Source organism: Watersipora subatra, chromosome 3 (genome assembly GCF_963576615.1).
Source record: "Watersipora subatra chromosome 3, tzWatSuba1.1, whole genome shotgun sequence".
In the NCBI taxonomy this organism is placed as follows: domain Eukaryota; kingdom Metazoa; phylum Bryozoa; class Gymnolaemata; order Cheilostomatida; family Watersiporidae; genus Watersipora; species Watersipora subatra.
In genome coordinates, this window is record NC_088710.1 from 59,525,065 (window position 1) to 59,542,115 (window position 17,051).

At 35.0% G+C, this 17,051-nt stretch overlaps 1 long non-coding RNA gene across 1 annotated transcript; it reads left to right on the top strand.

Moving 5' to 3' along the window:
- Positions 1-14,575: 14,575 nt before the first annotated feature.
- On the top strand, positions 14,576-15,931 carry LOC137391999 (uncharacterized). The gene is made up of 3 exons (XR_010978199.1): positions 14,576-14,781; positions 15,308-15,385; positions 15,901-15,931. It is a non-coding gene; the product is annotated as an uncharacterized lncRNA (long non-coding RNA).
- The last annotated feature ends 1,120 nt before the right edge of the window (positions 15,932-17,051 follow it).

Genomic DNA, 17,051 nt, shown 5'->3' on the forward strand with positions numbered 1-17,051 from the left:
TAATTAAATGTTCATCTGAGTTATGCTGTGGCACCAATGCCTCTAACCTTACATTTACTGTGATATCATTTGCATTAGCACAATTTTTCATAACATAAGTGAAAATAACTATTGAAATGACAGACTAACAGCCGTTATTGTTTCATCAGCTGATTGGCCCATCGTTCTATGGGTGTATCAATGTATTGATCTACCACTCATTTGATGTATAACTTCACCTCCTAATTTTTGGTAGCGTCTTAAATCTTTTCAGTGTGAGATTCCATGCTTATTAAACTAGCAAATCATAGACGACCGTTTGTTGAATAAATTTAAATAAAAATAGCACTGTCATAAGCCTACTGTACTGATGCAAAGTGTTTAGAATGATAAGCTTGCTCATGCACTTTTGTTCGGTACAAATAGATAAAACCTTAATTGATGATAAAAATTATTGTACAATCATTTTGTACATAAGACTGCGAACTCGAGTTTTGTTTTTTAACAGGATGATTTTCATATAATGCTCACCTTCCTACGTTTTTTTATTTTTGCTTTGTAAAGTTGTCAGTTAAAAGAGTAGTGTCATATTATTTTCTCTATAGTTAGTCCACTAAGCCCACACGTATTCCTTTACAGTATAAGGACAAACAACTACCTGTTGGATCTTTTAGCTTTAAAAAAATAATACCTTTTACAATAGAAATGCTGAACAGTTGAGTTTAGAAAATTTTGCTTTTGATGATTAGTAAAAATTGAATAATAAAAAGACATATTTTAAGTTCTATTGAACAATGTGACTAACACAGGTTTGTTTCCATGACGATTCTTCACAAATACTCATTTTATATTTGATGAGTTGAATTGTTTTAAATGAGCAAAATTGCACACGAGTAGTAGTTCTCTTCAAACAACCCTTTAGGCCTAACTCTTTGCATTGTTTAGCTAGCGTATTTTGCAGATATGCGCTATCAGCTCAAGCTTAAGACACATTTGCATGCTTAATACCAATACCAAGCTTTTGAATGGGAAACAAATGTTGACAAAATAAGCCTGTGATGAGCCACTTTTCTGCTACCTTAGCTATTTAGAGTTGATACGTTTTGAATAGTTAAATTCTAAATCAATAATAAAATTATTAATTTAGAAAAAAATTGAGTTGAATGATATACACTGACAATGGCAGTAACCAATAATACAGGTAATATAGATTTAAAACTGCTCTGAAAATTAGCATTAAAAATCCACATTACAAAAATGACAGCCAATTAAATTGATCACAATCTAAATTATAGGTATTACTCGTCGTCTCTCTCAATTTAACCAAACAACGCCAATCGAACCACTGGTCTATAAACCACGATCATGCGTGTTTTTATCAATTTATAGAAAAAAACAGCATCTAAACATGAAGTTCCACTGTCGAACACACTTATGACGAACTCATGAGTTTATTAGTTATCGTTTATTAGATATTTCGTAATGATTACGTATAAAAAAATACTTTTTATTTCGTTAGTTCTTTGCTCGAATCGCTCCCAGGTCAAGTCGTCTAGCGATGGTTGATCCAAAGTGATAAGGATGGTTCAAAAGCTTCGCTCCTAATCGCTTTCATTGCATGTAGGTACATTACGTGTACGTACTTGTTATCTCGGGTTTATAATACTCCGATGTTCGCAACAATTAGCAATACGACTGACGAGATTCGCCCGAGTCAAATGTTTAATTACATTACGCACATGTACTGTACTGACAAATTAACCGCAGAGACCGTTTCGGTTAGATCAGTGCCATCTATCGCGCGCGGCGCTGGATGAGATCATATGGATGATATAGACTGATCACTGTCCAGCAATAGTTGAACGAAACAACGTTCAGCTCCAACATGAGTCGTATTCCTCGTACAATGGTAGTATGTACATATATTGAAACAAATAAGCTTAGCATTATGTGTTATACAATCAAACTCCATTTTCAAGTATGTTGGTCAACTATGAAACCGTTGCTACATGAAACAAACTTTTTCCAATCGAACTATACTCTTCCCTCGCGGTAGAGCCTAGCCTGTCTTGACAGGCTGTTGTTTTTGCGTAGTTGTCCCCCCGTCGAGCAGCGAGCAACAACATGTGTTGTTGCTCACCGCTCGACGGGGGGGGGGACAACTACGCAAAAACAACAGCTTGTCAAGACAGGCTAGGTAGAGCCGTGTAGCTTCACAGAGTCCCGCGAGCATACCTGCCAACTCTCACGCATTGGCCACGGCCAATGCGTGAGAGTTGGCAGGTATGACTGATGCAATTGCCCCACGCAACTCGCGCATCTCACGCAATTGCCCCTTTTACCCAAGCAACCATGTTTTTTTTACCCCAATCTTCAAGTAGTAATCATATACTTACTACTAACAAACAACTATGTATAAACATATTTATGACATTCTCATCTATCAATAACCTTCACCTCCCCGACATGTGGTTTCCATATATAGTTACATTATCTTTCGCTGTGGTGTTTTATACACTATGAAAATTTACCCCACTTATCAAATCCTCGCGTTTTCGTTGCTCCCAAAATAGTCTCTCACTCCTTTCCCCACTCCAAGGTTAGCAGGTCTGCCCGCAACCAACGGAAGCGTATATAGGAGCTCGTTCGTTTTCAAACAAACAGGCCGCGCCTACTATGTTTATACCGGTATAAGTTATAATGGAGGGGTAATGGAAAGGCCACAACATTAACCAACACAAAATACTTTCATTTGCAGTCGCTTTGAAATTGATTGTTCTATCATACACAATTTTAAAGAAGACCAAATTCCCACGTAAAGTGCAAAAAAGAGAGGTAGTAGAGCAGGAGGGCATCAAAAAGCTGTCAAAAAAAAGTGATTTATTCCTTTTGAAGGTGGGCTATGTGATAAGAGTGGTACCTAGATCAGAATTTCGAGCTGATTTCAAATATCTGGTTTCTACACCTCTCAGATTGTTCATATTTGAGCAATATAATTAATATATTATTTTAATTAAACAAATGTCTGTAATGTTTTATGTGCTTCTGCCAACAATGTGATAATGAAAATGGCATATAAATACTAAATAATTAGCAATAACCTAAGTTGAAATCAATTCTAATAACACTAAAATGTTTATTATTCAAATATTAGAATAATATTACAAGTGTATTATATAATATTATGTATTCCCAGTTTGGTTGATATTGTAGCAGCGTTACAGTTTGTCCTTGTTATTCCACAACTCCTATATCATTACAGATCTACAAAACAAAATGGAAAGTATTTTTAAAGACTAAGACCATGTATATATAATATTTTAGTATACATATATTCTTCATTAATGCTTATTATGTTGAACCGTGTACTTTATTATGCAAGTGAAATTGCAATTAGTCAGTCTTTTGTACGGTATGACACATGTATTCTAATCAAACATAAAGCACACCTTTGGTTACAATACCTCTCGAATAATAACCTTCTAATTCGCAGTCATCTGAGTCTTCTGCATTACTACTTTTATCTCCATCTTTATTTCTATTGCTACAGCAGCTGCATCTGCACATGTCTGTACAATTGAGATCTGTGTTGTTGCACTGACAGCGACGAGACTGGCATCCAGTTTTGCATCGACAAAACGTGTCCATGAGCACATCAGGAGGTGCTGGTTGTTCTGTCATCCATATAGCTTTAAGCTTTCCACCTTCCATAAACCATCCATGTTGCTGGGGGGATGGGGCATTGATGATGATTTGCTTGGCTCTTCTCCATATCGTGGCCTGGTAGGCAGTCCTAGGTATATGGAGATTTAACTCATCTAGTATGGGTGGTAGGTTTGATTGTGATGTGCGAGACGGTGAGCAGAAGATCTTATTCCGTGCTTCATTGATGTGATTTGTCTCCTCAACATATAATCTGCATATGAATGTCTCAATAGGTTCTCATATTGCACCATCAACTTCAAAATCTGTTCCCAATGATTTCAGTGTGTTACAGAATTCAGGATGGTTCTTTAGCAGCTTGAAGAAAGTTATCTTCCCTTTGGAATAGAATGCGCTTACACTGTCGCATCCACATAGAGCATGGAGCCCGAGCAGTGCTTTGCATCGTTCAGTTGTGAAGACGGTAGACAGACAGCCTATGATTACATATCTCAACTGCTTCTTCTTACCACAACAGTAAATGAGTTTCTGTGATAGCAGCTCATCCACTAGAGATAGACAGCTTAGGAAAACATCTGTGTCCTGGCACTTGATTAGAACTTTTGAGCTGGGTTTGTCTTCCATTATCTTTGCGATAAGTGATAACATGCCCGTACCTGCCTCCTCGTGGTCTGATGTCAAATTATCTATTTGGCTTACAGCGCAAATTCATCAAGGTCATAGCTGATCATGTGGCATTCTTGAGAAAAAGCTGTTACAAGTTTCTGCTTCACAGTTGACTCGCTTCATGTATCCTTCAAAAATTTCACTAGGGCAGTCTTGCTTGAGCCATCTGCTAAAAATTCAGACCATTTTGGCGATGATTAGTTCGAACTAAACACAGCAACCTTCTACCTTCCTTTCACATTTCTATGACTTCTCTCACCTCCCTTAATGCTGATATCAGGGTATGTGTCACAAACAAAATCCGCGCCACATGTGTGATACAAGCTTCCAATACTAACCATTCGTTGCAAACGCTGGAGGAGTGTCAGGGTCTGAATTTCGGCTATAGCATCAATCACAACCGCGTCAAAGACTGGTAGCTGATCCTGGTTAACATAAATTGATGGTTGATCAGCAATATCTTTCTCAACAGCAGCCATCAGAGCCAACTTAGCAGTCTTCAATATAGAGCCATCAGAGTTAGCCAGGGACCAGCTGATGTTGCCAAGAGAGAATGATAACACTTTTCTCAAATCCAAGTTACGCTGTTGGCTGATCACTACCAAATTCTCAAACAATCTGTGCGAACACACTAGGACTTTTTATTTTGATTTCATAGCTGATGGTAATGTGGTGAAGGTTTTGAGCTTGTTTGACTTGATAGATGCATTGAAACCAATCTCTTCGGTGCTTAATCTCTTCTGAACAAATTCTGAAAGCTGTTTCTCTCCTATCACATTTGCCATTTCAAGATTCTAGGTACTTCACTTCAATAGAGGCTTTTGCGCCACTGGTAATATGTACTAGCTTGGTGGTTTGAAACGCAAACGAATTTATTCTTGCTATTATGAGTCTTTCATGACTTCCCTCATTTCATCATCAGCCTTCCATGCCTTTTCACGCATCTCATAACTTGCTGCATCCAAATCACTAAGCACTGGCATCTTCTTCATGTCTGTATGTACAGCTGTTCGTTCCGAGTGAGATGGAGTCCAGCGTTGAGAGGCCAATGACTTCTTGGTAAACTCTATGATTCTACCGTGAGACTTTGAGTCTCTTTTAACTGTTTGCTCAATAGATTGATCACAAGCGATAGAGCTGAATGGACAGCGATGTCGTGATTGATAAGTAAAATACCCCTTCTTCATAAGAGCCTCATACACCTTGATCTGCGATACTTTCAGATTAGTAATCTCTGCATAGTACAGCGTGCCATATCTAGCATAGTTTGTGTGGTCATATGCAAAAAACCAAGGAAGGATCATACATATAATTTATCTATACATTTATGTTCAAATTGTAGCTATAACACGTCATGTAAACTGCAAAGAGTTAGTTTTGCTGCTCACAAAATGTGCAGACAAAAATGAAAATGTTTTCTTTTTTTCCCACCAAAGTACCATTATCATGGAGTAATCATCATGAATTTGTAAAGGAATAGATATCTAGTTTCACCTCTTCTGCTGTATCACATTCTTCTGTCTCTTCTCAGCTCTTTCCATAACGAGTTTGTTACAATACTTTTTATAACAGGCATAATGACATAACGAGTCTGAACTCTCATCAAAGTTCTCAATGCTTGACACTTTTGAGTAATTTCACATTGAATGCTCTCTTCTTCCAATATCAACCATCTGTTTGAATACTGTTTGGCTGTCTCATATTGAAGTTTAGTCACTCTGACTAGGGTTTCATTCACAGACTGATCAAGACAGTGAAACAAGCAGTCTTGCTGCATCCTTGGGGGTGCATCCTTGGGGGTGCATCCTTGGCATGGGTTAAGAAGTGCTGAAAGTTGACTCACCTAATTTCAAATACATGTAAAAGCATTTACTAACTTTTGAGATTATAAAATAGTTTTCTTTGTCTGATATGTAAGGTTTTCTAAGCAAACTTGGAGTTGTCCCCTCCCATTTCGAAAGTGCTCTCTAGCTCAGAAATGTGCAAACACATAGGTGTAGAAACATTATAATTGAATTCAGCATAAATTTCTGACTATGAAACATCTTTGTTTGAGTAGCCCACCCTCGGAAGGAATAAGCTGAAAGATAAGTTTATGTTCCTGCTCTACTAAGGTATGAATATTCCATCAGATATCAGTGTGTCGATCGTGTTTGTTTAGAAACGAGCGTTTTTGTTTCCGGTATTTGTCGCGGGACGCTGTGAAGCTATACAGCTCTGCCTCGCGGAAGTGCGATGGGTTTTCCGTTAGCTTGTGATCGGAGCCGGCAAAGAACATTGTATAGAAAAGCCAACACCAATTAGCTTGCCATCAAGTTCGAGAGCTATGACGGCTGTATGGAAACTGCTCTCGCAACGGAAGCTCTGTTGTAATTGCTTTCATTACCTTTTCGTCAAAAAAGTCTTGTTAGAGCATTTAGATCATTTTCATTGTCTTGATAATAAGTAAAAAGTTTGTACCTTTCCGGTTCAGAGACTCTATTTTTATTCAAAACTTGAATAAGTAAATCGTATTAAAATATAAAAGCTAAAAGTGCTAACTAAAAGTTGGAGTTGAGAAGAAAGAATAGTACTGACAGCAGAGATCCATGCCGATGCGAACATATTGCAAGTTTTATTTAAATGATCAAAAGTGATAATAACTAGTGTATAAATGAGGTCTACGTTATACAAAATGCATAAATAAGCGAATTTGTGAGTTGGTTTTACTTCCGCAAAATAACTTGTACATGGTAGGAATTATTTTAAGATTCAGCCGCATTTATAGGTACAAGATCATCTAATATGTAGTCTTTGAGTTTGTGTTTATTTAAGATTATTTGTTCAAATGTAGTCGTGAAATGTCAAAGCGTATTGGTATGCCTTTCCACAACTAATTCAAGGATAGTGCACAAAACACAAGATGCAAGGTGAAGCCTATAACTGAACTTATTGTGCCTTGTGTTTTAAATCGACTAAGAAATTCACAGCTCAATCTCAGCATTGCTACAAATTGAAAAGTAATAATTGAACTTGACAAATGAAGTATATTATTAGAAAACACTAAATTATAAATATTGATGAGCTCAAAGAGATCAGAGCTATAACGTATTTTTTTCTACAAATGGTATCGCTTTATTTTGATGGTCCTACAGCTTTGTTAATGCATTGAGTTTTTTGATCTCACATTATTATTTGCACCTGCTAAATTGGAAATGATTACACCTTCAAACTGTTTATCAAGTGTGCCTGATTTGTTCTCCACAATTTTATTTGGAGCTTTTCACAATAAGACATGTTGAAGCTTCAAATGTGGGTATTTGAAAGTTTTACACTATTAAGCTAAATTAAATTAAATGCAAGCAAAACCACCCAAAAGGAAACTTTGAAAATTCATTCAAAAAGTAGAAATGACCAAAAAGGTAAAGATTTATCATTTAATCATGGCCAGTTTAGAGTCTTTAAGGTGCTAAATATACACTCTATTAGTTGCCTACACTGACTGTGGTATTATTCTCTCTACTGATTTCATACTGCATCAATATTTAACGAATTTGATTATCTCTTCCACTCCACAGTATAGTCAGAGGCATGCCAAAAGCCATGAACATTTTTACCAAAACAGCTGATCCTGTCTTACAGCTCTAGTGTGGTCTAGATTAGATTGTAGATTGTATTTCAGCACTATGTTTTTGCCTGTGCATTCAAAAAGTTTTTGTTTATAGCCTATATTGAATTGACTGTTTGACCTAGGATTAGGTTTCACATTTACTACTGCATGCACACACCATTCTCATGTTCGTTTTTTAGCTCAGCTCATTCCTGCTTTATTTGTTTTACTAAACCTTGTTTAACGGATTGCAGACATTCCGTACTTTATCATATCTGTATTTTATCTTTGCAAAATAGATAGATCATTTTGTAGTCATCAGTTTTTTCCCTATGGAGCAAATATCTAACAATTCAACCAATTAATGTTTCAATATTAGTTGAGACACTTAGTGTATGTCACATTTACTAGATATGTATAGATGACTGTGGTGTTATTGCAGTAGTGGATATGCACGCTTTAATAGAGCCTGACAATCAATCCGCTGTATTGACAAAAAACTAGTAGAAAATCTTAGCGAGCATTTGATATTAAGTTACTGTGATGCTAGGTTGCCACGCTTGTTCTAACTTTTTGTGATAAGGACTGTGAAAGCTCTATTTTGTGTGTTTCTATCATACCTTATACCTTCTTTCAAATTTAAACCTCATTTTTAGGCTAGTCTTAATCCCTCAATTGACCAAATTTCTCTGCAGATTTTCTTTAGAATTAGTCTGTGATGAAACAGAATTTTACTACCACAGTTTACTACAGCATTGAATCACTTTTGGTCGACTATTATTTACTTAACTGTTATTTTTTCTGCAATTTTCTTAAACCAGAGAATTATTCATGTTCCTTTGGATATTTTGCTTAATTGACACATTACCAATTGATAACACTACTAGCAAATAACAAGAACAAAGAGAATGAAATATAAGTGTTTCTTTATTGACCAAATCTAAGATGATCTCTTTTGGATGTGTGTTTTTTAAAGAGATACAAAGAGTGCCGTAAAATTGATAGTGATATGAAACATTTTCCATGATTTGGTGAACTAGTTCATTGATTAAAAATAATCTTCAACTTTAGTGTCTATTAACAGGATTCTTGTATAAATGTTTAACTTTTACTTTTCATGCTTTCAATAAATAGATAATAAATATACCTTACAGGGCAATCGATTAGTTCTTAGTGAATGTATTATATGTACAGCTTTTTGTAGAACTCCTAATTTTACAGTTATTTATTAACACTAATTTTACTCACAAAGATTTTTGTTTTCTATACTAGCCATATATTACTCCCATGTATAAACCAATTGATTTAGTTTAGATTTGCATCTGACTTGCTTGAATCTTGACCTTGATTTTAAAGAGTAACTTAAAGCTCATTTTTCGCTCATTTCAAGTTTTCATATCATGCGATAACTACTCTCGGTTTGCAACACTCATCCCAATTTCTCACCCTAAGTTATTTTAGCTTTTCCGGATGCTTTAATCATTAGTCATAAAATTTGTTTGATCTTAACGTTTTTACCGATATAACATGACCGGTATGTGTAAGATGTTTGTAGACTTGTGGAACATGACCAATGATTGACCCGTGACGTCAGACAGAAAAACTGGATTATATGGCAGACAATCAGCCTTACACAGGTTTGTTGCATCAGTGAAAATTTGTCTTTCTTTTGGTGCGTTATGATTTAATATTAGTTTTGAGGTGCTCTGTTTATATTATGTTTAGGTATCCCGTGTTACTTATGCTATACATTACTGTCACATGTCATTACTGTCACTGTCCATCTTTGTATGTTGTGTTTCTAGTAACATGTTCTGCCGGTTTAGCCTTCAAGCCTTTAAGCTTCAACTGAAGCCAATGCCTTGTTGTTTATATGCATACTTTTGAATTGCCAGCTTAAAAAAATCACTGAAAAGTACGCCCCTGTAGTTTCATGCTACAAACAAGCTTACTCGTGCTCAGCGTAGATAACAGGTCAAGTAATCAAAAATTAACTAACAAACACACTCACTTACTTTATTTTCACCAACTACCGTAATAGTTCGCATGTATGTGCAATTTCTATGTTTTGCTGTATAGTTCTCGGTTTAGCTTCTATAGGTTCTATATAACTCCATTTTGCAAGTCATAAAGGTTCATCTATGTTTTATTATTATGGCATTTTTTCATTATTTATGGTCATATCTGTTTTCTGTCATATCAGTTCTCTGTCATATCTGTTTTATGTCATATCTGTTCTCTGTCATATCTGTTCTCTGTCATATCTGATCTCTGTCATATCTATCCTCTGTCATATCTGTTCTCTGTCATATCTGTTCTCTGTCATAACTTTTCTCTGTCATATCTGTCCTCTATCATATCTGTTCTCTGCCATATCTGTTCTCTGCCATATCTGTTCTCTGTCATATCTGTTCTATGTCATATCTGTTCTATGTCATATCTTTTCTCTGACATACCATCTGTTTTCTGTCACATCTGTTCTCTGTCATATCAGTTCTTTGTCATATCTGTCCTCTATCATATCTGTTCTCTGCCATATCTGTTCTCTGCCATATCTGTTCTCTGTCATATATGTTCTCTGTCATATCTGTTCTATGTCATATCTTTTCTCTGACATACCATCTGTTTTCTGTCATATCTGTTCTCTGTCATATCTGTTCTCTGTCATATCTGTTCTTTGTCATATCAGTTCTCTGTCATATCTGTCCTCTGTCGTATAGGTTCTCTGTCATATCTGTTCTCTGTCATACATATTGTCTGCCAAATCTACTCACTTTATATATGTTTTCTGTTGTATTTATTCTCTCTTGTATATCTGTTGTCTGTTATATCTATTGTCTGTTATATCTATTGTCTGTTGTTTGTCGTATAGGTTCTCTGTCATATCTGTCCTCTGTCGTATAGGTTCTCTGTCATATCTGTTCTCTGTCATATATATTGTCTGCCAAATCTACTCACTTTATGTATGTTTTCTGTTGTATTTATTCTCTCTTGTATGTATTCGCAACTGTTTTCTGTTTTATCTTTTCATTTTATATCTGTCTTCGGTCATATTTGTTTTCTGTTGTATATTTTTGCTGTGACATCTTTCCACTAAGATGTTTCCACAAATGGAAAGATGTCACAGCTTAGATGTCATATTAGTTCACTGGTATATCTGCGATTTGTTTATCTGTTTTGCCATATCTGTTCTTTATTAACTGTCCTCTGTAATATCGGTTATATCTCTAAGCTGTTCTGCGTCTTTTCTGTTTTCTATTTTATCTGTTATCTGTCATATCTATTTTTGGTCTAACCCATTTTCTGTAATATCTATTTTTAGTTTTATCTGTTTGCCATCGTATCCATTGGTAACCAAATCTGCTTATCGTCGTTTGACATGCACATTAGGTTTACAAAGTCCACATATAGGTAATCATATGCTAACCAAAATTATTATCGCTTAACAATTCATGCAGTTTCTTTTTCTTCTTGGAGATGAACAATAGAGTTTTAGTTAGTATTTTCATTGGGTTTATTACAGACTCTTGTGAAGCGTAAAATTTACTGCCTTATTGTTTTCATTTCACTTCTATTCATGTTTATATGAACGAGAACACTGATCTTATAATTCAAAGGTTATCAGTTAACCAGTACATCAACAAGGGTTTGACCAGCTCTTCGTGAGAGACATTAACCACATATCATGTTTATATGCTTAATAATTGTTGAATTCTTGTTGTAGAGGTCAAGGTTTTTAACTACCCAGGGTGTTGAATTCTTGATGTAGAGGTCAAGGTTTATGATTACCCAGAATGTTGAATTCTTGTAGAGGTTGAGGTTTATGACTACCCAGAATGTTGAATTCTTGTAGAGGTTGAGGTTTATGAGAACCCAGAAGATTGTGAGGTGTCTGAACTGGAACTACATTTTAACTCAGCTCCATATTCCGCCAAAAGCATTACAGCACACAGCAATGTTTGGAATGAACAGAGTTCCTCATATGTCTTTCGGTTCAGACCCGAAGGTATTTTTCTAATGTTCTATTTCATTGACTGGTTTTATCATAATTGGAATAAAATGTCACATATCATGATCTTGACATATAAACTTCTCTCTGCAGATGATTGGCCGAAACTAGCCCGTCTTCTCTAGAGTACACATTTAATACCTCAAAACCCAGTCAATTTTTCTGGTCACTTTTTACTCAGCTTTGTTCCATGTGTCACTGAGTACAATATTATCTAGAAGCGTGTGCATAATAGAGCATGTGGTTAGTGGCGGAGTCGAGTGTAGTGAGTAAAAGGTTTATGGGAGGGTGTGGAGGAAGGATGGGTGGTAATGGAGGAAGGAGCTGCAGGCTATTCAAGGATGAAGGTTGTGACTGGCACTTAAGAGACTAAGACAAACACAAATTATGACTTGTTTGTCTGATGTTCCTACCCATTCACTGCTATGTTTGTATGATGTTCCTACCCATTCACTGCTATGCTTTTATACTAGCATATCATCTAGCATATAGTAATAGTATGTAATCGAACATATGTGGTGTTACCATATATAGTTATTTATCTATTGTATAGTTGCTGTGTGGAGATGACTATACATATATACATTATATATTTAATATATATATGGTATATATGTAGACAAATATATATATTTATTTATATCTATATAAATATATATATTTATATATTTACTTTAGCTTTTGGGAACAGCTAAGATCTTGAGGCGAGTGCTAAAACTCCCAGGTCTTTGGTAGGAGACCCGAGTTAGAGCAAAAATTACCTCCCATATGGGTTAACCGGGGTGAGAGACCAATTTTTTTATATATATATACTAGCCACTTATAAACAGTGGCAGGTAATGTAGTTGCCATTGGCTAATTTGAGTAAGCTTGTAATATATATTACAAGCTTACAATATTAATATATATATATATATATATATATATATATATATATATATATATATATATATATATATGCTATGGTTATAGAGAACTTTATATATATCCTATGGTTATAGAGAACTTTATATATACGCTATGGTTATAGAGAACTGTCTATATATGCTATGGTTATATAGAGCTGTCTATATATGCTATGGTTATATAGAGCTGTCTATATATGCTATGGTTATATAGAGCTGTCTATATATGCTATGGTTATAGAGAGCTGTCTATATATGCTATGGTTATAGAGAACTGTCTATATATACGCTGTGGTTATAGAGGGCTGTATATATATGCTATAGTTATAGAGAACTGTCTATATATGCTGCTTTGGTTATAGAGATCTGTCTATATATTCTATGGTTATAGAGAGCTGTCTATATATGCTATGGTTATAGAGAACTGTCTATATATACGCTGTGGTTATAGAGGGCTGTATATATATGCTATAGTTATAGAGAACTGTCTATATATTCTATGGCTATACAGAGCTGTCTATATATTCTATGGTTATAGAGAGCTGTCTATATATGCTGCTGTGGTTATAGAGAGCTGTCTATATATGCTATGGTTATAGAGAGCTGTCTATATATGCTATGGTTATATAGAGCTGTATATATATGCTATGGTTATAGAGAGCTGTCTATATATTCTATGGTTATAGAGAGCTGTCTATATATGCTGCTGTTAGAAAGGCTTGGTTCTTTACCTCTCCATTTATCATATCATAGAAATGCTCGATCCTAATCTGGTCTCGTAGTGAGGAGCGTGTTTAAGCTCCTCCAGGTTTCTAGTTTCTTATCACATTTCAAATGATGATAACCTTGGCTTGTAATCATTTGTAATCAATTGTCTTTGACCTTTAAGCTTGTCTCCATGCAGTTGTGCAACAAGTGCCTCATAAATCAACTTATTTTCGCTCTTACGTGGCCATCTTCTCTCATTTTCACACCTTAAATCCAGTTACTTCTCACACGACGGTACACGCAGCTTTTCCATTTACCCAATCACATGAAATACATGGTTTACTTGTTGTAAATTGTCCCTCTCAATGAGGGTTATGTTAAGGATAATATCTAATATATATAATAAATAAGTACATGCTGTTATCATGTAAGCGGAAAGACAATTCAAACTTATTTAGCCTTTGTTCAGTTTATTTTGCAATGAGTTTTTATGCAGTGATATATTGGTCTAAACTATGTTTATTCAATATCTAAATGTAGCTATGAATTAAAGTGTACATTATAGTTTGAGAATAAAGTAAAACCACAAACAGCTAAAAAATCCTCCTTTTAAAACAAAAGTATTGTTTTTATGCCTGGGCATCAATCAAACTTTGTTTAATGGTCTTGTAGCGATGGTACTTAGATGATATCAGCATGGCATAACTCCTAGATTACCGTGGATAATTTGTTCCAATTTGTTATTCTATAAAACTTCCATTTCCTTTTAGCAATGTTCTAATAAAATGATACCCATTACTGTTATTACTGTTATATAGAAGCAGAAAAAATCTTGGCAGAGCCAATACAGTATTTGGACTCGGATGATGAAGTATAATGGTTCTAATAGAATGATACCCATTACTGTTATTACTGTTATATAGAAGCAGAAAGAATCTTGGCAGAGCCAATACAGTATTTGGACTCGGATGATGAAGTATAATGGTTCTAATAGAATGATACCCATTACTGTTATTACTGTTATATAGAAGCAGAAAGAATCTTGGCAGAGCCAATACAGTATTTGGACTCGGATGATGAAGACTCGCAAATTAAAGTACGTGCCTTCCAGGTGGCTACGAAGGAAGTGAAAGTTTCTTGTGAGCAGAAGATGAACACCCGGATGCTGAAAAAGACTCTGCGAACATTTGGAACAGTAGATAATTGCATGTCACTCAGCTCTGATAACCGAGAGTTCTCTGTAACATTTGCCCATGCTGACGGTACGTTATATGAACGTTCTTTGTAACATTTGCCCATGCTGACGGTACGTTATATGAATGGCCCTTAAATGTTAAACATGTGATGTGAGTGAAACTACTAACACAACAGAAGCATATGCTAAAAAGTAATAGAATCAATTTGGTATGAAAACCAGGTTTCACTACACTCCCAGTGTATATGTATTTACTGGGTTTAATCTGATGAACTTAGGGTGAAGTATTTACAAAAGGTATACACTAGCAATTTGTTGATAAATCACTAACTATTTTTTGTGAGAACATTCTTTTAACAAGTTACATTTGAGTACATGATTGCTGTTATTATATAATATTATATTATATGACTGCTGTTATTATATAATATAATATTATATGATTGCTGTTATTATATAATATTATATTATATGATTACTGTTATTATATAATATTATATTACATAATTGCTGTTATTATATAATATTATATAACTGCTGTTATTATATAATATAATATTATATTATTGCTGTTATTATATAATCTTTCTTAGATGCTAAGAATTTGGCTGAACAAAAAACGCTTCAGCTCACTGAAAGTCTGACGGTACACGTGGAATTGAAAAATTCAAGTGAGTAACATTTTTCATATTGCCTTTTTTTCTGTTCATTTCTGCTTTATGACTTCGTTACTGTTTTTTTTATGGCCCTGTTTGTGTTTTTCTATTGTCCTGTTTGTATTTTTATAACTCTGTTTGTGTCTGTTTTATGATCCTTGTTTTTCTTATCTTTTTTTTAGTATGTTTGGGCTTTTTTATAGCTCTAGTCATGTCTTTTTCTATACACTGTTCATGCTTTTTTGTGTGTCATTTTTATTGCCCTTTTTCTGTTTTTATGACTCTTTGTGTCTTTTTTAATGTCTTGTTCATGTCATCCTTTATTCATCTTCTCTTATTTCCTTTTATACTTTGAATTTTATCCGCTAGTTTACTTCTTATTATTTCACCTGTTAATATCTGTCACATGTCTTGAACTTTGAGCATGTCCTTATTTACCAGAAGTATTCCCAGTTACAGCACCAATGTCAATTTTTGGCAATATTTGTTAATATTTTTATGTTAACAAAATTATTTAGTTGTTTGCTCAGGTGAGGAAGCAGAGGCAGAAGAAGAAGACTTTGAGATGATAAACCAGGACCCAATAAGAGAAGTTATAGTGTCTAGTGGTTCCAGGCTCAATGAACGCATGCTAAAGAGAGTATTCAAATCATACGGAGAAATTGAGAGCTGCAAACCTTACAGTGATGACAAACTCTCTTTTCTTATTTCATTTGTTGATCACAAGGGTAAGAGCTTTGGCTTGATAGTCAGGTTTCCCTCTTTTCATGTAATTATTTTAAAGTGTTACTAATTTGTAAATGATAGCTAGGTAGAGTGAACGAGCGATTAACTTTTGGTTATCTGAAAAACAGTAGAAATTACATGTGTAATGTTGAAAGGTTCTTTTATTTTACCATATTATTATCAATTACTGTATGATAAATTCAGCCTGAGCCTATGCAGCCCGTGTCTGTTCACTATGTGCCCGCTGTATAACCTTTTGCAACATGAAATGTAAGTCTTAGTTCCTAGCCATTCTCGATGTTTCATTCTCTTTAGTTGTGGAGTCTCTGGTAGACAAACAAAAGCTAGAGTTACCTGATGGCATCATGCTAAATATACAGCTGCACGACAGCCAAACTGAGACGGACAGTGTTTATAGTTTACCGCTCTCCGATGCCACTTCAAACAGCACCACAGGTCTGTCCAACTGATAACATAGTCACAGATCTTGTGGGATTGCTTGTATTTTGTGGGGAGGTAACTGGGTAGCCGCAGAAGAGAATCTAAAATAGCTGTGTGAGAATAAGACAGGTAATGGTGAGCCGTAGTTTGTCTAACTGTTAAACCGTAACCTACTATTTTCTATGGGCTAACGTTGATGGGGCCAACATTTGTATCCAACAGTGGTGTTTCTGAGATGAACAAGTCCAGTGCGTACAAACGTTGTAATGAAATGAAAGACAACTTCTATTTTATCAACCAATGCATTTATGTATGTAAAGAGAGGCATGTAAATAATAAAATTTGCAGAAGATCATGAAAACTTGAGTTTACAGACCATGGAAGTAGCACTAGTATTGTTTCAGTGTGTTATGTAGGATTTGAAGTCACTTTCTTCTTTTCAGCAGAAATGAGGTAATAACTACTACTTTATTGTATCTATAACTTTTTATTGACATCGGTAGTCATCAGCAAA